Below are 21,597 nucleotides of genomic sequence, written 5' to 3'. Positions count from 1 at the left end.
GTTGCCTCTAGACGCAGAGCCTGCTTGCCCTCTTTTATCGTCCCGTGACTCTCTGCCTCTCCTTGTTGTCCTTCCAGACATACTAATGGCCTGCAGAGGACAAAGGCAGTACACACCACGTAGCTTAATGGTGCACACTGCAGAGGACACGGGCAGTACACACCAAGTAGCTTTAGGTGCAAACTACAGAGCACACGTGCATTACACACCGAGTAGCTTTAGGTGCAAACTACAGAGGACACGGGCAGTACACACCAAGTAGCTTTAGGTGCACACTGCATAGGACACAGGCAATACACCACATGAGAATACTGCATCTAGCACATTCACCTGCCTGCCAGTAAATTAGGAAGAGCAGATCTAGCTAAACTATACAGTGTATAAATATATGTACAACACCTGGGATGCATATATATCCTCTACACACTGTAACATTAACTGACTAGCCTGCCTGCTCTATCTACCTAGAAAAAATGACTCTCTCTCTCTCTGTCTCCAACACACTACACAAGGCCGACCTGCAGGCGGCCTTTTATAGTGTGGGGCGTGTACTAAACCCCCTGAGCCATAATTGGCCAAAGCCACCCTGGCTTTGGCCAATTATGGCTCTCCGTTTTTTGCGCGCCGTGATTGGCCAAGCATGCGGGTCATAGTGCATGCTTGGCCAATCATCAGCCAGCAATGCCACAGTGAATTATGGGCCGTCACGCGCCACTCGAATTTGGCGTGAACGGCCCGTAACGTTGGTATTTCGCGAACGGTTGAACATGGGTTCGACTCGAACACAAAGCTCATCCCTACCTCTGATATACATCGTCCTCCCATATACATCGTCCCCCAATAGACGCTGTCCCCCGATAGACGCCGTCCCCCGATATACACCGTCCCCCGATATACACCGTCCCCCGATAGACGCCGCCCCCCGATATACACCGTCCCCCGATATACACCGTCCTCCGATAGACGCCGCCCCCCGATATACACCGTCCCCCGATAGACACCGTCCTCCGATATACACCGTCCCCCGATAGACACCGTCCTCCGATATACACCGTCCCCCCGATAGACGCCGTCCCCCGATATACACCGTCTCCCGATATACACCGTCCCCCGATATACACCGTCCTCCGATAGACGCCGCCCCCGATAGACGCCGTCCCCTGATAGACGCCGTCCCCCGATATACACCGTCCTCCGATATACATCGTCCCCCGATATACACCGTCCTCCGATATACACCGTCCCCCGATATACACCGTCCTCCGATAGACGCCGTCCCCCGATATACACCGTCCTCCGATATACACCGACCTCCGATATACACCATCCCCCGATATACACCGTCCTCCGATAGACGCCGTCCCCCGACGATAGACGCCGTCCCCCGATATACACCATCCCCCGATATACACCGTCCCACGATATACACCGTCCCCCGATATACACCGTCCCCCGATAGTGGCCGTCCCCCGATAGACGCCGTCCCCCGATATACACTGTCCCCTGATATACACCATCCCCCGATATACACCGTCCTCCGATATACACCGTCCTCTGATATACACCGTCCCCCGATATACACCGTCCCCCGATATACACCGTCCTCCGATATACACTGTCCTCCGATATACACCGTCCCCCGATATACACCGACCTCCGATATACACAGTCCCCCGATATACACCTTCCCCTGATATACACCGTCCCACCATATACACCGTCCTCCGATATACACCGACCCCCGATATACAACGTCCCCCGATATACACCGTCCCCCGATATACACCGACCTCCGATATACACAGTCCCCCGATATACATCGTCCCCCGATAGACGCCGTCCCCCGATATACACCGTCCTCCGATATACACTGTCCTCCGATATACACCGTCCCCCGATATACACCTTCCCCCGATAGACGCCGTCCCCCGATATACACCGTCCCCCGATATACACCTTCCCCCGATAGACGCCGTCCCCCGATATACACCGTCCTCCGATATACACCGTCCTCCGATATACACCGTCCCCTGATATACACCGTCCTCCGATATACACCGTCCCCCGATATACACCGTCCTCCGATATACACCGTCCCCTGATATACATCGCCCCCCAATAGACGCCGTCCCCCGATAGACACCGCCCCTCGATAGACACCGACCCCCGATATGCACCGACCCCCGATATACACCGTCCCCCGATATACACCGACCCCCGAAATACACCGTCCCCCGATATACACCGTCCCCCGATATACACCATCCCCCAACATACACCGTCCTCCGATATACACCGTCCCCCGATATACACCGTCCTCCTCTCCGATATACAATGGCCACGGTCCTCCAGGATATAATGGCCACCGTCCTCCAATTTACAATGTCCTCTAATATACACCGCCCCCCAACATATACTATTCTCCTCTCCAATATACAATGCCCACCGTCTTCCAATAAGCAATGTCCTCTTATATATAAGGTCCCCCAACATACACCATCCTCTTCTCCAATATACAATGGCCACCGTCCTCCAATATACACCGTCCCCCAACATACACCGTCCTCCAATATACACCGTCCTCCAATATACACCGTCCCCCAACATACACCGTCCCCCAGGCTCCAGCAGATTATATTTGTTGGTAGTAGGGGTCACCTGGACCTGTTATTGACCCCCGAGCCCGGGCACAGTAACCTCCCTCCCTCCCCATCCCGATCCCTCATTCTCACTGCTCTGGCCTCCTTCATGTGGTCAGCCTCCAGGGTGTCCCGGCTGTGTCTGACCTTTATTTATTAGCAGTCTATGTAAAGCTGTGAGGGGACATCTGATCCGGGGACATTAGAGGAGGAAGTGTCCTGAGCTATATCCGTCATTTATATCCCAGCCCTGCCAGGCCTCCATCAGCACAGCCTCCCTCCCATGCTGGGGCAATCACAGTTCTGGAATGGAGGCTGGACGGTGCAATCCCCCGAACTTCATCCTTTGAGGGGACATTCATGATCTCCTGATCCCCACACAACAGCTGCTGTAAATTCTGGAGGGGATCTCCTACCCCGGAGGGGTGCTCCTCAGGTGTCCCCGGGGTAGTTTTATGTCTGGGGGGGAGGGGTGCTCCTCAGGTGTCCCCGGGGTAGTTTTAGGTCTGGGGGGGGGGAGGGGTGCTCCTCAGGTGTCCCCGGGGTAGTTTTATGTCTGGGGGGGAGGAGTGCTCCTCAGGTGTCCCCGGGGTAGTTTTAGGTCTGGGGGGGGCCCTATAAACTGACAACAGAGCAGATCCTGGAAATTGTTACAAATACAACCTCCTAATTTGCTACAATTTTACAATAAAACTTTATGAAGAAATTACATTGTAACCTTTTTCTCCGCGATTGTTGTATCTCAAAGAGGAAGCAGAAGACACAACTTTATAAATCCGAAGACAAAATGACAAAAACGTAAAAATACTCGACACCCACAACTTGATGCAGAAGTAATGATGTACAGTACAGTAACCTCAAGCAACCAGAGAGCAATAATGATTTGCAGTAATCTCTAGAAACCATTCAGAGAGCAGTAATGATGTTCTGTAACCTCTAGCAACCAATCAGTGAGCAGTAAGGACGTGAAGTAACCTCTAGCAACCAATGAGCAAGCAGAAATGATGTGCTGTAACCTCTAGCAACCAGTATCTTAGATGATCTCACACTGCAGATAAGCAGCTATAAGACTACATAATGGGCGTGCGATCTCAGGAGTGCCTAGGCCCAGGGAGCGCACCGATCTCAGGAGTGCCTAGGCCCAGGGAGCGCACCGATCTTAGGAGTGCCTAGGCCCAGGGAGCGCACCGATCTCGGGAGTGCCTAGGCCCAGGGAGCGCACCGATCTCGGGAGTGCCTAGGCCCAGGGAGCGCACCGATCTCGAGAGTGCCTAGGCCCAGGGAGCGCACCGATCTTGGGAGTGCCTAGACCCAGGGAGCGCACCGATCTCAGGAGTGCCTAGGCCCAGGGAGTGCACCGATCTCGGGAGTGCCTAGGCCCAGGGAGTGCACGATGTTGGCAGTGCCTAGGCCCAGGAAACGCACCGATCTCGGGAGTGCCTAGACCCAGGGAGCGCACCGATCTCGGGAGTGCTTAGGCCCAGGGAGCGCACCGATCTCGGGAGTGCCTAGGCCCAGGGAGCGCACCGATCTCGGGAGTGCCTAGGCCCAGGGAGCGCATCGATCTCAGGAGTGCCTAGGCCCAGGGAGCGCACCGATCTCGGGAGTGCCTAGGCCCAGGGAGCGCACCGATCTCTGGAGTGCCTAGGGCCAGGGAGCGCACCGATCTCGGGAGTGCCTAGGCCCAGGGAGCGCACCGATCTCGGGAGTGCCTAGGCCCAGGGAGCGCACCGATCTCGGGAGTGCCTAGACCCAGGGAGCGCACCGATCTCGGGAGTGCCTAGGCCCAGGGAGTGCACCGATCTCAGGAGTGCCTAAGCCCAGGGAGCGCACCGATCTCGGGAGTGCCTAGGCCCAGGGAGCGCACCGATCTCGGGAGTGCCTAGGCCCAGGGAGCGCACCGATCTCAGGAGTGCCTAGGCCCAGGGAGCGCACCGATCTCAGGAGTGCCTAGACCCAGGGAGCGCATCGATCTCAGGAGTGCCTAGGCCCAGGGAGCGCATCGATCTCAGGAGTGCCTAGGCCCAGGGAGCGCACCGATCTTAGGAGTGCCTAGGCCCAGGGAGAACACCGATCTCGAGAGTTCCTAGGCCCAGGGAGCGCACCGATCTCGAGAGTGCCTAGGCCCAGGGAGTGCACGATGTTAAGAGTGCCTAGGCCCAGGGAGCGCACTGATCTCGGGAGTGCCTAGGCCCAGGGAGCGCACCGATCTCGGGAGTGCCTAGGCCCAGGGAGCGCATCGATCTCAGGAGTGCCTAGGCCCAGGGAGCACACCAATCTCAGGAGTGCCTAGGCCCAGGGAGCGCACCGATCTCCGGAGTGCCTAGGCCCAGGGAGCGCATCGATCTCAGGAGTGCCTAGGCCCAGGGAGCACACCAATCTCAGGAGTGCCTAGGCCCAGGGAGCGCACCGATCTCCGGAGTGCCTAGGCCCAGGGAGCGCACCGATCTCCGGAGTGCCTAGGCTCAGGGAGCGCACCGATCTCCGGAGTGCCTAGGCCCAGGGAGCGCACGATGTTGGGAGTGCCTAGGCCCAGGGAGCGCACAATGTTGGGAGTGCCTAGGCCCAGGGAGCGCACAATGTTGGGAGTGCCTAGACCCAGGGAGCGCACCGATCTCAGGAGTGCCTAGACCCAGGGAGCGCATCGATCTCTGGAGTGCCTAGACCCAGGGAGCGCACCGATCTCAGGAGTGCCTAGACCCAGGGAGCGCACCGATCTCGAGAGTGCCTAGGCCCAGGGAGTGCACGATGTTAAGAGTGCCTAGGCCCAGGGAGCGCACCGATCTTAGGAGTGCCTAGGCCCAGGGAGAACACCGATCTCGAGAGTGCCTAGGCCCAGGGAGCGCACCGATCTCCGGAGTGCCTAGGCCCAGGGAGTGCACGATGTTAAGAGTGCCTAGGCCCAGGGAGCGCACTGATCTCGGGAGTGCCTAGGCCCAGGGAGCGCACCGATCTCGGGAGTGCCTAGGCCCAGGGAGCGCATCGATCTCAGGAGTGCCTAGGCCCAGGGAGCGCACCGATCTCCGGAGTGCCTAGGCTCAGGGAGCGCACCGATCTCCGGAGTGCCTAGGCCCAGGGAGCGCACGATGTTGGGAGTGCCTATGCCCAGGGAGCGCACAATGTTGGGAGTGCCTAGACCCAGGGAGCGCACCGATCTCAGGAGTGCCTAGACCCAGGGAGCGCATCGATCTCAGGAGTGCCTAGACCCAGGGAGCGCACCGATCTCAGGAGTGCCTAGGCCCAGGGAGCGCACCGATCTCGGGAGTGCCTAGGCCCAGGGAGCGCACCGATCTCGGGAGTGCCTAGGCCCAGGGAGCGCACCGATCTCGGGAGTGCCTAGACCCAGGGAGCGCACCGATCTCGGGAGTGCCTAGGCCCAGGGAGCGCACCGATCTCGAGAGTGCCTAGACCCAGGGAGCGCACTGATCTCGGGAGTGCCTAGGCCCAGGGAGCGCACCGATCTCAGGAGTGCCTAGACCCAGGGAGCGCATCGATCTCAGGAGTGCCTAGGCCCAGGGAGCGCACCGATCTCGGGAGTGCCTAGACCCAGGGAGCGCACTGATCTCGGGAGTGCCTAGGCCCAGGGAGCACACCAATCTCAGGAGTGCCTAGGCCCAGGGAGCGCATCGATCTCAGGAGTGCCTAGGCCCAGGGAGCGCATCGATCTCAGGAGTGCCTAGGCCCAGGGAGCGCATCGATCTCAGGAGTGCCTAGGCCCAGGGAGCGCACCAATCTTAGGAGTGCCTAGGCCCAGGGAGAACACCGATCTCGAGAGTGCCTAGGCCCAGGGAGCGCACCGATCTCGAGAGTGCCTAGGCCCAGGGAGTGCACGATGTTAAGAGTGCCTAGGCCCAGGGAGCGCACCGATCTTAGGAGTGCCTAGGCCCAGGGAGAACACCGATCTCGAGAGTGCCTAGGCCCAGGGAGCGCACCGATCTCCGGAGTGCCTAGGCCCAGGGAGTGCACGATGTTAAGAGTGCCTAGGCCCAGGGAGCGCACTGATCTCGGGAGTGCCTAGGCCCAGGGAGCGCACCGATCTCGGGAGTGCCTAGGCCCAGGGAGCGCATCGATCTCAGGAGTGCCTAGGCCCAGGGAGCACACCAATCTCAGGAGTGCCTAGGCCCAGGGAGCGCACCGATCTCCGGAGTGCCTAGGCTCAGGGAGCGCACCGATCTCCGGAGTGCCTAGGCCCAGGGAGCGCACGATGTTGGGAGTGCCTAGGCCCAGGGAGCGCACAATTTTGGGAGTGCCTAGGCCCAGGGAGCGCACAATGTTGGGAGTGCCTAGACCCAGTGAGCGCATCGATCTCAGGAGTGCCTAGACCCAGGGAGCACACCGATCTCAGGAGTGCCTAGGCCCAGGGAGCGCACCGATCTCGGGAGTGCCTAGGCCCAGGGAGCGCACCGATCTCGGGAGTGCCTAGGCCCAGGGAGCGCACCGATCTCGGGAGTGCCTAGACCCAGGGAGCGCACTGATCTCGGGAGTGCCTAGGCCCAGGGAGCGCACCGATCTCCGGAGTGCCTAGGCTCAGGGAGCGCACCGATCTCCGGAGTGCCTAGGCCCAGGGAGCGCACCGATCTCCGGAGTGCCTAGGCCCAGGGAGCGCACGATGTTGGGAGTGCCTAGGCCCAGGGAGCGCACAATGTTGGGAGTGCCTAGACCCAGGGAGCGCACCGATCTCAGGAGTGCCTAGACCCAAGGAGCGCATCGATCTCAGGAGTGCCTAGACCCAGGGAGCGCACCGATCTCAGGAGTGCCTAGGCCCAGGGAGCGCACCGATCTCAGGAGTGCCTAGGCCCAGGGAGCGCACCGATCTCAGGAGTGCCTAGACCCAGGGAGCGCACCGATCTCGAGAGTGCCTAGGCCCAGGGAGCGCACCGATCTCCGGAGTGCCTAGACCCAGGGAGCGCACCGATCTCGAGAGTGCCTAGGCCCAGGGAGCGCACCGATCTCCGGAGTGCCTAGACCCAGGGAGCGCACCGATCTCAGGAGTGCCTAGACCCAGGGAGCGCACCGATCTCAGGAGTGCCTAGACCCAGGGAGCGCACCGATCTCCGGAGTGCCTAGACCCAGGGAGCGCACCGATCTCCGGAGTGCCTAGACCCAAGGAGCGCATCGATCTCAGGAGTGCCTAGACCCAGGGAGCGCACCGATCTCCGGAGTGCCTAGGCCCAGGGAGCGCACCGGTCTCGTGACACCCACCTATAAAGGGGAAGTTGGATTCCACTGGCGCCACCCTCGGGGCTGCTTTTGCTAATCTCATGTTACTGCGTGTTAGTAAAAGTTTGGTGAGAGACGATTCGCGCTTTTCAGTCTGTTACAGAGCGACGAATGTGCGATCTCCATTACGAACGCTACTTTTACCGAAGGTGCGCTCCCGTCTCTGAGCATGCGCGGGTTTCTACGCATACACACCAACGTTTTTCTCTGCCAGCATTTTTCTTGATGGATTTTTCCGAGGAAAACGGTCGTGTGTACGAGGCCCCACCCAGCTGTATGTTAGGAAAGCGAAGGAATTTGCTTTCCTTACATTGAACCGCCAATCAGGTGCATCGGGTCTGTGTTACCCGTCACCTGATTGGCTGAAGCTACAGGTGCCGTGATTAGACGCCTATCCGGCTTCCAATTACAGCAGAGGACAAGAGAAGGACCGGGCGGGAGAAGACATCGGGGTCGGGGAAGATGGAGGACACTGGACACCCCTCGCCGTCTACCTCCATCACCTGGCAACATTTGGGGCACAGTGGCAGCACATGGGGCACAGTGGCAGCACATGAGGTCCAGTGGCAACCCTTGGGGCACAGTAGCAGCACATGGGGCACAGTGGCAACATTTGGGGCACAGTGGCAGCACATGGGGCACAGTGGCAGCACATGAGGTCCAGTGGCAACCCTTGGGGCACAGTAGCAGCACATGGGGCACAGTGGCAACATTTGGGGCACAGTGGCAACCCTTTGGGCACAGTGGCAGCACATGGGGCACAGTGGCAGCACATGGGGCACAGTGGCAGCACATGGGTCACAGCGGCAACATTTGGGGCACAGTGGTAACTCTTGGGGCACAGTGGCAGCAAATGGGGCACAGTGGCAACATTTGGGGCACAGCGGCAGCACATGGGGCACAGTGGCAGCACATGGGGCACAGCTGTAAAATTTGGGGCACAGTAGCAACCCTTGGGGCACAGTGGCAGCACATGGGGCACAGTAACAGCACATGGGGCACAGCGGCAGCACATAGGGCACAGCAGCAGCACATGGGGCACAGTGGCAACATTTGGGGCACAGCGGCAGCACATGCGGCACAGCGGCAACATTTGGGGCACAGTGGCAGCACTTGGGGCACAGTGGCAACACTTGGGGCACAGTGGCAACACTTGGGGCACAGTGGCAACACTTGGGTCACAGCGGCAGCGCATGGGGCACAGCGGCAGCATATGGGGCACAGTGGGAGCGTTTGATGGGCACAGTGGCAGCACATGGGGCACAGCGGCAGCACATGGGGCACACTGGGAGCTTTTGAAGGGCACAGTGGCAGCACATGGGGCACAATGGCAGCACATAGGGCACAGCGGCAGCACAAGGGGCACACTGAAGGTGTTTGATGGGCACAGCGGCAACACTTGGGGCACAGTGGCAGCACATGGGGCACAGTGGCAGCACATGGGGCACAGCGTCAGCACATGGGGCACAGTGGGAGCGTTTGATGGGCACAGTGGCAGCACATGGGGCACAGCGGCAGCGTTTGATGGGCAAAGTGGCAGCACATGGGGTACAGTGGGAGTGTTTGATGGGCACAGCGGCAGCACATGGGGCACAGTGGGAGCGTTTGATGGGCACAGCGGCAGCACATGGGGCACAGTGGGAGCGTTTGATGGGCACAGTGGCAGCACATGGGGCACAGTGGCAGCACATGGGGCACAGTGGGAGCGTTTGATGGGCACAGTGGCAGCACATGGGGCACAGTGGCAGCACATGGGGTACAGTGGGAGTGTTTGATGGGCACAGTGGCAGCACATGGGGCACAGCGGCAGCACATGGGGCACAGTGGGAGCGTTTGATGGGCACAGTGGCAGCACATGGGGCACAGTGGGAGCGTTTGATGGGCACAGCGGCAGCACATGGGGCACAGTGGGAGCGTTTGATGGGCACAGTGGCAGCACATGGGGCAGCGGCAGCACATGGGGCACAGTGGGAGCGTTTGATGGGGTACAGCGGCAGCACATGGGGCACAGCGGCAGCACATGGGGCAATGCGACAGCGCATGAGGCACAGTGGCAGCACATGGGGCACAGTGGGAGCGTTTGATGGGCACAGTGGCAGCACATGGGGCACAGCGGCAGCACATGGGGCACAGTGGGAGCGTTTGATGGGCACAGCGGCAGCACATGGGGCACAGTGGGAGCATTTGATGGGCACAGTGACTGCAATTGATGTTTTTTTTTTCAGAATTTTTCAGTTTGCGCCCCCCAAAGATTTTGAGCACCCGCCGCCACTGCTAGGGGGTTCCCAGGTGCTTCTCAGCACACAGAAAGAGTTAATAGGTTGTAGAGAGAGCAGCTGGCACCGCTATTCTCTGCCCTGTGGCTGGCAGGGAACGACGCCAATCATTGTCTGGCCGGATACAATGAGGGAAGCAGGGTTACATGGCAGTTTGAATCCATCCCAAAATCCTGCAGGATGCGGTCGGAGAAATCCCAGGAAAACGTTCCTAGAACCACGCCCACATTTCATCAGACGTATTCCGTGCAATTCCTAAAAACAATGAAGAAGACCACACACAGGAAGATTGGGATCTGCTGGCTCCAAAAACTCCACCAACAGCTGCACCATGAGGAGCTACATCCGATGATCCCGAGAAAGATAGAACACCGGGGGGGGGGGGGGGCACACAGAGAGATGGAACCCTGGGCTCCCTATAGGGGGGGGGGGCACACAGAGAGATAGAACACCAGGGGGGGGGCACACAGAGAGATGGAACCCTGGGCTCCCTATGGGGGGGGCACACAGAGAGATGGAACCCTGGGCTCCCTATGGGGGGGGGCACACAGAGAGATGGAACCCTGGGCTCCCTATGGGGGGGGGGGCACACAGAGAGATGGAACCCTGGGCTCCCTATGGGAGGGTGGGAGGGGGGGGGCACACAGAGAGATGGAACACCGGGGGGGGGCACAGAGAGATGGAACCCTGGGCTCCCTATGGGGGGGGGGCACACAGAGAGATGGAACCCTGGGCTCCCTATGGGGGGGGGGGCACACAGAGAGATGGAACCCTGGGCTCCCTATGGGGGGGCACACAGAGAGATGGAACCCTGGGCTCCCTATGGGGGGGGGGCACACAGAGAGATGGAACCCTGGGCTCCCTATGGGGGGGGGGCACACAGAGAGATGGAACCCTGGGCTCCCTATGGGGGGGGGGCACACAGAGAGATGGAACCCTGGGCTCCCTATGGGGGGGGGCACACAGAGAGATGGAACCCTGGGCTCCCTATGGGGGGGGGGCACACAGAGAGATGGAACCCTGGGCTCCCTATGGGGGGGCACACAGAGAGATGGAACACTGGGCTCCCTATGGGGGGGGGCACACAGAGAGATGGAACCCTGGGCTCCCTATGGGGGGGGCACACAGAGAGATGGAACCCTGGGCTCCCTATGGGGGGGGGCACACAGAGAGATGGAACCCTGGGCTCCCTATGGGGGGGCACACAGAGAGATGGAACCCAGGGCTCCCTATAGGAGGGTGGGGGGGCACACAGAGAGATGGAACCCTGGGCTCCCTATGGGGGGGGGGGCACACAGAGAGATGGAACCCTGGGCTCCCTATGGGGGGGGGGGCACACAGAGAGATGGAACCCTGGGCTCCCTATGGGGGGGGGGGCACACAGAGAGATGGAACCCTAGGCTCCCTATGGGGGGGCACACAGAGAGATGGAACCCAGGGCTCCCTATGGGGGGGGGGCACACAGAGAGATGGAACCCTGGGCTCCCTATGGGGGGGGGGGGGCACACAGAGAGATGGAACCCTGGGCTCCCTATGGGGGGGGGCACACAGAGAGATGGAACCCTGGGCTCCCTATGGGGGGGGCACACAGAGAGATGGAACCCTGGGCTCCCTATGGGGGGGGGGGCACACAGAGAGATGGAACCCTGGGCTCCCTATGGGGGGGGCACACAGAGAGATGGAACCCTGGGCTCCCTATGGGGGGGGGCACACAGAGAGATGGAACCCTGGGCTCCCTATGGGGGGGGGCACACAGAGAGATGGAACCCTGGGCTCCCTATGGGGGGGGGGGCACACAGAGAGATGGAACCCTGGGCTCCCTATGGGGGGGGGCACACAGAGAGATGGAACCCAGGGCTCCCTATGGGGGGGGGCACACAGAGAGATGGGACCCTGGGCTCCCTATGGGGGGGGGGCACACAGAGAGATGGGCTCCCTATGGGGGGGGGGCACACAGAGAGATGGAACCCTGGGCTTCCATATGGGGGGGGGGGGGGCACACAGAGAGATGGAACCCTGGGCTCCCTATGGGGGGGGGGCGTTACAGAGAGATGGAACCCTGGGCTCCCTATGGGGGGGGCACACAGAGAGATGGAACCCTGGACTCCATATGGGGGGGGGGGGCACACAGAGAGATGGAATCCTGGGCTCCCTATGGGGGGGGGGGCACACAGAGAGATGGGACCCTGGGCTCCCTATGGGGGGGGGCACACAGAGAGATGGGCTCCCTATGGGGGGGGGGAACACAGAGAGATGGAACCCTGGGCTTCCTATGGGGGGGGGGCACACAGAGAGATGGAACCCTGGGCTCCCTATGGGGGGGGGGCACACAGAGAGATGGAACCCTGGGCTCCCTATGGGGGGGGGGCACACAGAGAGATGGAACCCTGGGCTTCCTATGGGGGGGGGGGCACACAGAGAGATGGAACCCTGGGCTCCCTATGGGAGGGTGGGGGGGGGAGGCACACAGAGAGATGGAACCCTGGGCTCCCTATGGGGGGGGGGGGCGTTACAGAGAGATGGAACCCTGGGCTCCCTATGGGGGGGGGGGCGTTACAGAGAGATGGAACCCTGGGCTCCATATGGGGGGGGCACACAGAGAGATGGAACCCTGGGCTCCCTATGGGGGGGGGGCACACAGAGAGATGGAACCCTGGGCTCCCTATGGGGGGGGGGCACACAGAGAGATGGAACCCTGGGCTCCCTATGGGAGGGTGGGGGGGACACACAGAGAGATGGAACCCTGGGCTCCCTATGGGAGGGGGGGCACACAGAGAGATGGAACCCTGGGCTCCCTATGGGGGGGGCACACAGAGAGATGGAACCCTGGGCTCCCTATGGGGGGGGGCACACAGAGAGATGGAACCCTGGGCTCCCTATGGGGGGGGGGGCACACAGAGAGATGGAACCCTGGGCTCCCTATGGGGGGGGGGCACACAGAGAGATGGAACCCTGGGCTCCCTATGGGGGGGGGGCACACAGAGAGATGGAACCCTGGGCTCCCTATGGGGGGGGGCACACAGAGAGATGGAACCCTGGGCTCCCTATGGGGGGGGGGCACACAGAGAGATGGAACCCTGGGCTCCCTATGGGGGGGGGCACACAGAGAGATGGAACCCTGGGCTCCCTATGGGGGGGGGGGGCACACAGAGAGATGGAACCCTGGGCTCCCTATGGGGGGGGGGGCACACAGAGAGATGGAACCCTGGGCTCCCTATGGGGGGGGCACACAGAGAGATGGAACCCTGGGCTCCCTATGGGAGGGGGGGCACACAGAGAGATGGAACCCTGGGCTCCCTATGGGGGGGGCACACAGAGAGATGGAACCCTGGGCTCCCTATGGGGGGGGGGCACACAGAGAGATGGAACCCTGGGCTCCCTATGGGGGGGGGGACACACAGAGAGATGGAACCCTGGGCTCCCTATGGGGGGGGGGGCACACAGAGAGATGGAACCCTGGGCTCCCTATGGGGGGGCACACAGAGAGATGGAACCCTGGGCTCCCTATGGGAGGGGGGCACACAGAGAGATGGAACCCTGGGCTCCCTATGGGGGGGGGCATACAGAGAGATGGAACCCTGGGCTCCCTATGGGAGGGGGGGGGCACACAGAGAGATGGAACCCTGGGCTCCCTATGGGGGGGGGGGGGGGGGGCACACAGAGAGATGGAACCCTGGGCTCCCTATGGGGGGGGCACACAGAGAGATGGAACCCTGGGCTCCCTATGGGGGGGGGGCACACAGAGAGATGGAACCCTGGGCTCCCTATGGGGGGGGGGCACACAGAGAGATGGAACCCTGGGCTCCCTATGGGGGGGGGGCACACAGAGAGATGGAACCCTGGGCTCCCTATGGGGGGGGGGGCACACAGAGAGATGGAACCCTGGGCTCCCTATGGGGGGGGGGCACACAGAGAGATGGAACCCTGGGCTCCCTATGGGGGGGGGGGCACACAGAGAGATGGAACCCTGGGCTCCCTATGGGAGGGTGGGGGGGACACACAGAGAGATGGAACCCTGGGCTCCCTATGGGAGGGGGGGCACACAGAGAGATGGAACCCTGGGCTCCCTATGGGGGGGGCACACAGAGAGATGGAACCCTGGGCTCCCTATGGGGGGGGGCACACAGAGAGATGGAACCCTGGGCTCCCTATGGGGGGGGGGGCACACAGAGAGATGGAACCCTGGGCTCCCTATGGGGGGGGGGCACACAGAGAGATGGAACCCTGGGCTCCCTATGGGGGGGGGGCACACAGAGAGATGGAACCCTGGGCTCCCTATGGGGGGGGGCACACAGAGAGATGGAACCCTGGGCTCCCTATGGGGGGGGGGAACACAGAGAGATGGAACCCTGGGCTCCCTATGGGGGGGGGCACACAGAGAGATGGAACCCTGGGCTCCCTATGGGGGGGGGGGGCACACAGAGAGATGGAACCCTGGGCTCCCTATGGGAGGGGGGGCACACAGAGAGATGGAACCCTGGGCTCCCTAGGGGGGGGGCACACAGAGAGATGGAACCCTGGGCTCCCTATGGGGGGGGGGGCACACAGAGAGATGGAACCCTGGGCTCCCTATGGGGGGGGGGCACACAGAGAGATGGAACCCTGGGCTCCCTATGGGAGGGGGGGGGGCACACAGAGAGATGGAACCCTGGGCTCCCTATGGGGGGGGCACACAGAGAGATGGAACCCTGGGCTCCCTATGGGGGGGGGGGCACACAGAAAGATGGAACCCTGGGCTCCTATGGGGGGGGGGGGCACACAGAGAGATGGAACCCTGGGCTCCCTATGGGGGGGGGGGCACACAGAGAGATGGAACCCTGGGCTCCCTATGGGGGGGGCACACAGAGAGATGGAATCCTGGGCTCCCTATGGGGGGGGGGGGCACACAGAGAGATGGGACCCTGGGCTCCCTATGGGGGGGGGGCACACAGAGAGATGGGCTCCCTATGGGGGGGGGGGCACACAGAGAGATGGAACCCTGGGCTCCCTATGGGGGGGGGGGCACACAGAGAGATGGAACCCTGGGCTTCCTATGGGGGGGGGGCACACAGAGAGATGGAACCCTGGGCTCCCTATGGGAGGGTGGGGGGGGGAGGCACACAGAGAGATGGAACCCTGGGCTCCCTATGGGGGGGGGGGGGCGTTACAGAGAGATGGAACCCTGGGCTCCCTATGGGGGGGGGCACACAGAGAGATGGAACTCTGGGCCCCCTATGGGGGGGGGCACACAGAGAGATGGAACCCTGGGCTCCCTATGGGGGGGGGGGGCACACAGAGAGATGGAACCCTGGGCTCCCTATGGGGGGGGGCACACAGAGAGATGGAACTCTGGGCTCCCTATGGGGGGGGGCACACAGAGAGATGGAACCCTGGGCTCCCTATGGGGGGGGGGGGCACACAGAGAGATGGAACCCTGGGCTCCCTATGGGGGGGGGGGGCACACAGAGAGATGGAACCCTGGGCTCCCTATGGGGGGGCACACAGAGAGATGGAACCCTGGGCTCCCTATGGGAGGGGGGGCACACAGAGAGATGGAACCCTGGGCTCCCTATGGGGGGGGCACACAGAGAGATGGAACCCTGGGCTCCCTATGGGGGGGGGCACACAGAGAGATGGAACCCTGGGCTCCCTATGGGGGGGGGGCACACAGAGAGATGGAACCCTGGGCTCCCTATGGGGGGGGGGGCACACAGAGAGATGGAACCCTGGGCTTCCTATGGGGGGGGGCACACAGAGAGATGGAACCCTGGGCTTCCTATGGGGGGGGGCACACAGAGAGATGGAACCCTGGGCTTCCTATGGGGGGGAGGCACACAGAGAGATGGAACCCTGGGCTCCCTATGGGAGGGGCACACAGAGAGATGGAACCCTGGGCTCCCTATGGGGGGGGGGGGGCACACAGAGAGATGGAACCCTGGGCTCCCTATGGGGGGGGCACACAGAGAGATGGAACCCTGGGCTCCCTATGGGAGGGTGGGGGGGGGCACACAGAGAGATGGAACCCTGGGCTCCCTATGGGGGGGCACACAGAGAGATGGAACCCTGGGCTCCCTATGGGGGGGGGGCACACAGAGAGATGGAACCCTGGGCTCCCTATGGGGGGGGGGCACACAGAGAGATGGAACCCTGGGCTCCCTATGGGGGGGGGGCACACAGAGAGATGGAACCCTGGGCTCCCTATGGGGGGGGGCACACAGAGAGATGGAACCCTGGGCTCCCTATGGGGGGGGCACACAGAGAGATGGAACCCTGGGCTCCCTATGGGGGGGGGGGCACACAGAGAGATGGAACCCTGGGCTCCCTATGGGGGGGGCACACAGAGAGATGGAACCCTGGGCTCCCTATGGGGGGGGGGCACACAGAGAGATGGAACCCTGGGCTCCCTATGGGGGGGGGGCACACAGAGAGATGGAACCCTGGGCTCCCTATGGGGGGGGGCATACAGAGAGATGGAACCCTGGGCTCCCTATGGGAGGGGGGCACACAGAGAGATGGAACCCTGGGCTCCCTATGGGGGGGGGGGGCACACAGAGAGATGGAACCCTGGGCTCCCTATGAGGGGGGGGCACACAGAGAGATGGAACCCTGGGCTCCCTATGGGGGGGGGGCACACAGAGAGATGGAACCCTGGGCTCCCTATGGGGGGGGGGACACACAGAGAGATGGAACCCTGGGCTCCCTATGGGGGGGGGGGCACACAGAGAGATGGAACCCTGGGCTCCCTATGGGGGGGCACACAGAGAGATGGAACCCTGGGCTCCCTATGGGAGGGGGGCACACAGAGAGATGGAACCCTGGGCTCCCTATGGGGGGGGGCATACAGAGAGATGGAACCCTGGGCTCCCTATGGGAGGGGGGGGGCACACAGAGAGATGGAACCCTGGGCTCCCTATGGGGGGGTGGGGGGGGGGCACACAGAGAGATGGAACCCTGGGCTCCCTATGGGGGGGGCACACAGAGAGATGGAACCCTGGGCTCCCTATGGGGGGGGGGCACACAGAGAGATGGAACCCTGGGCTCCCTATGGGGGGGGGGCACACAGAGAGATGGAACCCTGGGCTCCCTATGGGGGGGGGGCACACAGAGAGATGGAACCCTGGGCTCCCTATGGGGGGGGGGGCACACAGAGAGATGGAACCCTGGGCTCCCTATGGGGGGGGGGCACACAGAGAGATGGAACCCTGGGCTCCCTACGGGTGGGGGGGGGGCACACAGAGAGATGGAACCCTGGGCTCCCTATGGGGGGGGGGCACACAGAGAGATGGAACCCTGGGCTCCCTATGGGGGGGGGGGCACACAGAGAGATGGAACCCTGGGCTCCCTATGGGGGGGGGGGGGCACACAGAGAGATGGAACCCTGGGCTCCCTATGGGGGGGGCACACAGAGAGATGGAACCCTGGGCTCCCTATGGGGGGGGGGGCACACAGAGAGATGGAACCCTGGGCTCCCTATGGGGGGGGGGCACACAGAGAGATGGAACCCTGGGCTCCATATGGGGGGGCACACAGAGAGATGGAACCCTGGGCTTCCTATGGGGGGGGGGCACACAGAGAGATGGAACCCTGGGCTCCCTATGGGGGGGGGGGGCACACAGAGAGATGGAACCCTGGGCTCCCTATGGGGGGGGGGCACACAGAGAGATGGAACCCTGGGCTCCCTATGGGGGGGGGCACACAGAGAGATGGAACCCTGGGCTCCCTATGGGGGGGCACACAGAGAGATGGAACCCTGGGCTCCCTATGGGGGGGCACACAGAGAGATGGAACCCTGGGCTCCCTATGGGGGGGGGGGGCACACAGAGAGATGGGACCCTGGGCTTCCTATGGGGGGGGGGCACACAGAGAGATGGAACCCTGGGCTCCCTATGGGGGGGGGGGGGGCACACAGAGAGATGGAACCCTGGGCTCCCTATGGGGGGGGGGGCACACAGAGAGATGGAACCCTGGGCTCCCTATGGGGGGGGGGGCACACAGAGAGATGGAACCCTGGGCTCCCTATGGGGGGGGGCACACAGAGAGATGGAACCCTGGGCTCCCTATGGGGGGGCACACAGAGAGATGGAACCCTGGGCTCCCTATGGGGGGGCACACAGAGAGATGGAACCCTGGGCTCCCTATGGGGGGGGGGGTAAACAGAGAGATGGAACCCTGGGCTCCCTATGGGGGGGGGGGCACACAGAGAGATGGAACCCTGGGCTCCCTATGGGAGGGTGGGGGGGGGCACACAGAGAGCCATGTGGGGGAGGGGACACAGCAAACATGTGGGGGAGGGGACACAGCAAACATGTGGGGGAGGGGACACAGCAAACATGTGGGGGAGGGGACACGGCAAACATGTGGAAGAAGGTGCTCTAGTCACATGACACCAAAATACAACTGTGGGGTAAAACTAACACTGCACATCGCCCTGAACACACCATCCCCACTGTGAAACATGGTGGTGGCAGCATCATGTGGTGGGGATTCTTTTCTTCAGCAGGGACAGGGAAGCTGGTCAGAGTTGATGGGAAGATGGATGGAGACAAATACAGGACAATCTTAGAAGAAAAGACTTGAGACCGGGGGAGGGGGGGTTCACCTTCCAGCAGGACAACGACCGTAAAGTACAGCCAGAGCTACAATGGAATGGTTTAGATCAAAGCCTATTCATGTGTTAGAATGGCCCAGTCACAGTCCAGACCTAAATCCCATTGAGAATCTGTGGCCAAGACCTGAGAATTGCTGATCACAGACGCTCTCCATCCAATCTGACAGAGACAGAGATATTTTACAGAGAAGAAGAATGGGCAGAAATGTTCCTCTCTAGATGTGCAAAGCTAGTAGAGACACCCCCAAAAAGACTTGTAGAGAAAGGGGGTTCTACAAAGTATTGACTCCGGGGGGCGCCACACAAATGCCCCTCCCCCCACACTTTTCACAGATTTATTTGTATCATTTTCCTTCCACTTCACAATTATCTGAGGTCTGAAAAGGGGCTGATTTGGGGGGGGGGAGTAGTTTAAGGGGGGCTAATCTGACCGACAGATATACATAGACAGAGGGGGCTGATGAGGGGTCTGAAAAGTAGTGTAAGGGGGGGGGGGGGGGGGGCTAATCTGACCGATCGACATGCATAACAAAAAAAATCACTTGGAACCTGAAAAGTGAACAGCAGAGCTGAATAAACCAAATGCAAAAAAGAAAAGTATATGGAATGGAAAATCAGCGAATGAATTGCAAAAAGATTCCAGAATAATGGAAGAGATCCTCCGAAGAGCGATGAAGAGATCCTCCGAAGAGCGATGAAATCTTCACACCGAGTGTCACAAGAACCCGTCAGTATGGACTCACCAGAGGCAGTTTCCTCACAGGACTCACATGTTACTCATAAAGGGTTCAATCTCCTCTCTCCTCTCTCCACTTTCCACTCTCCTCTCTCCAATCTCTCCAATTTGCACTCTCCTCTCTCCACTCTCCACTCTCCACTCTCCAATCTGCACTCTCCCCTCTCTCCACTCTCCAGTCTCCTCTCTCCCCTCTCTCCACTCTCCACTCTCCCCTCTCTCCACTCTCCACTCTCCACTCTCCTCTCTCCACTCTCTCTACTCTCCAATCTCCTCTCTCCCCTCTCTCCACTCTCCACTCTCCCCTCTCTCCACTCTCCACTCTCCACTCTCCTCTCTCCACTCTCTCTACTCTCCAATCTGCACTCTCCCCTCTCTCCACTCTCCTCTCTCCAGTCTCCTCTCTCCCCTCTCCACTCTCCTCTCTCCACTCTCTCTACTCTCCACTCTCCTCTCTCCACTCTCTCTACTCTCCAATTTGCACTCTCCCCTCTCTCCAGTCTCCTCTCTCCCCTCTCTCCACTCTCCACTCTCCTCTCTCCAGTTTCCTCTCTCCCCTCTCTCCACTCTCCAATCTCCACTCGCCTCTCTCCACTCTCCACTCTCCAGTCTCCTCTCTCCCCTCTCCACTCTCCACTCTCTCCACTCTCCTCTCTCCACTCTCTCTACTCTCCACTCTCCTCTCTCCACTCTCTCTACTCTCCACTCTCCACTCTACTCTCTCTACTCTTCTCTCTCCACTTTCCAATCTCCACTCTCCTCTCTCCACTTTCTTCTTTCCACTCTCCACATTCCAATCTCCACTTTCCAATCTCGACTTTCCACTCTCCTCTCCCCTCTCTCCACTTGGAGCAATCAGGTGTAGCATACTCACATGACGGGAAGACAAAGGAAGTAATAACATAAAAACCGTATAAAATCTTCAAATATTGCACACACATTGCAAAAGACGTCATATGTGAGTGTGTAACACCTGATTGCACCGAGTGGAGAGAGGAGAGTGGAGAGAAGAGAGGAGAGAGGAAGGTGGAGAGAGGAGAGAGGAGTGGAGATTGGAGAGAGAAGATTAGAGAGAGGAGAGTGGAGAGAAGAAAGAGGAGAGTGGAGAGAGAAGATTAGAGAGTGGAGAGAGGAGAGTGGAAAGTGGAGAGAGGAGAGTGGAGAGAGGAGAGGAGAGAGGAGAGTGGAGAGAGGAGAGGAGAGAGGAGAGTGGAGAGAAGAAAGAGGAGAGAGAAGATTAGAGAGTGGAGAGTGGAGAGAGGAGAGTGGAAAGTGGAGAGAGGAGAGTGGAGAGAAGAAAGAGGAGAGTGGAGAGAGAAGATTGGAGAGAGCAGAGTGGAGAGAAGAGAGGAGAGCGGAAGGTGGAGAGAGAAGAGAGGAGTGGAGATTGGAGAGAGAAGATTGGAGAGTGGAGAGAAGAAAGAGGAGAGAGGAGAGAGAAGATTGGAGACAGGAGAGTGGAGAGAAGAGAGGAGAGAGGAAGGTGGAGAGAGGAGAGAGGAGTGGAGATTGGAGAGAGAAGATTCGAGAGAGGAGAGTGGAGATAAGAAAGAGGAGAGAGGAGAGAGGAGAGTGGAGAGTGGAGAGAAGAAAGAGGAGAGAGGAGAGTGGAGAGAGAAGATTAGAGAGTGTAGAGAGGAGAGTGGAAAGTGGAGAGAGAGAGTGGAGAGAGGAGAGTGGAGATTGGAGAGAGAAGATTGAGAGTGGAGAGAAGAAAGAGGAGAGAGGGGAGTGGAGAGAGGAGAGAGGAGTGGAGATTGGAGAGAGAAGATTAGAGAGAGGAGAGAGGAAAAAGGAGAGAGGAGAGTGGAGAGAGGAGAGGAGAGAGGAGAGTGGAGAGAGGAGAGTGGAGAGAAGAAAGAGGAGAGAGAAGATTAGAGAGTGGAGAGAGAAGATTAGAGAGTGGAGAGAGGAGAGTGGAGAAAGGAGAGTGGAAAGTGGAGATTGGAGAGTGGAGAGAAGAAAGAGGAGAGTGCAGATTGGAGAGAGGGGGGAGAGGAGAGTGCAGATTGGAGAGAGGAGAGTGGAGGGAGGAAAGAGAGGAGAGTGCAGATTGGAGAGAGGAGAGAGGGGGGAGAGGAGAGAGGGGGGAGAGGAGAGAGGGGAGAGGACAGTGCAGATTGGAGAGAGAGGGGAGAG

At 60.5% G+C, this 21,597-nt stretch overlaps 1 protein-coding gene across 27 annotated transcripts in view; it reads right to left on the bottom strand.

Annotated features, from left to right (window-relative positions):
• The window catches only part of NOS3 (nitric oxide synthase 3), a 128,386-nt gene that overhangs the window by 95,242 nt on the left and 11,547 nt on the right, over positions 1 to 21,597 (bottom strand). Inside the window, exon 1 of one of the 27 annotated variants that reach the window (XM_040355414.1) lies at positions 2,733 to 2,778. The exons of 25 other annotated variants lie outside the window; for them this stretch is intronic. The gene's annotated coding sequence lies outside the window, so the exon portion shown is untranslated. Of the gene's footprint in view, positions 1 to 2,732; positions 2,779 to 21,597 lie in introns of those variants that run through there. One more of the 27 variants, XM_040355415.1, reaches the window with a different exon arrangement.

Source organism: Rana temporaria, chromosome 5 (genome assembly GCF_905171775.1).
Source record: "Rana temporaria chromosome 5, aRanTem1.1, whole genome shotgun sequence".
NCBI lineage: Eukaryota > Metazoa > Chordata > Amphibia > Anura > Ranidae > Rana > Rana temporaria.
The sequence above is the reverse complement of the archived record's forward strand: the minus strand, read 5'-3'. Positions and strand labels throughout refer to the sequence as shown.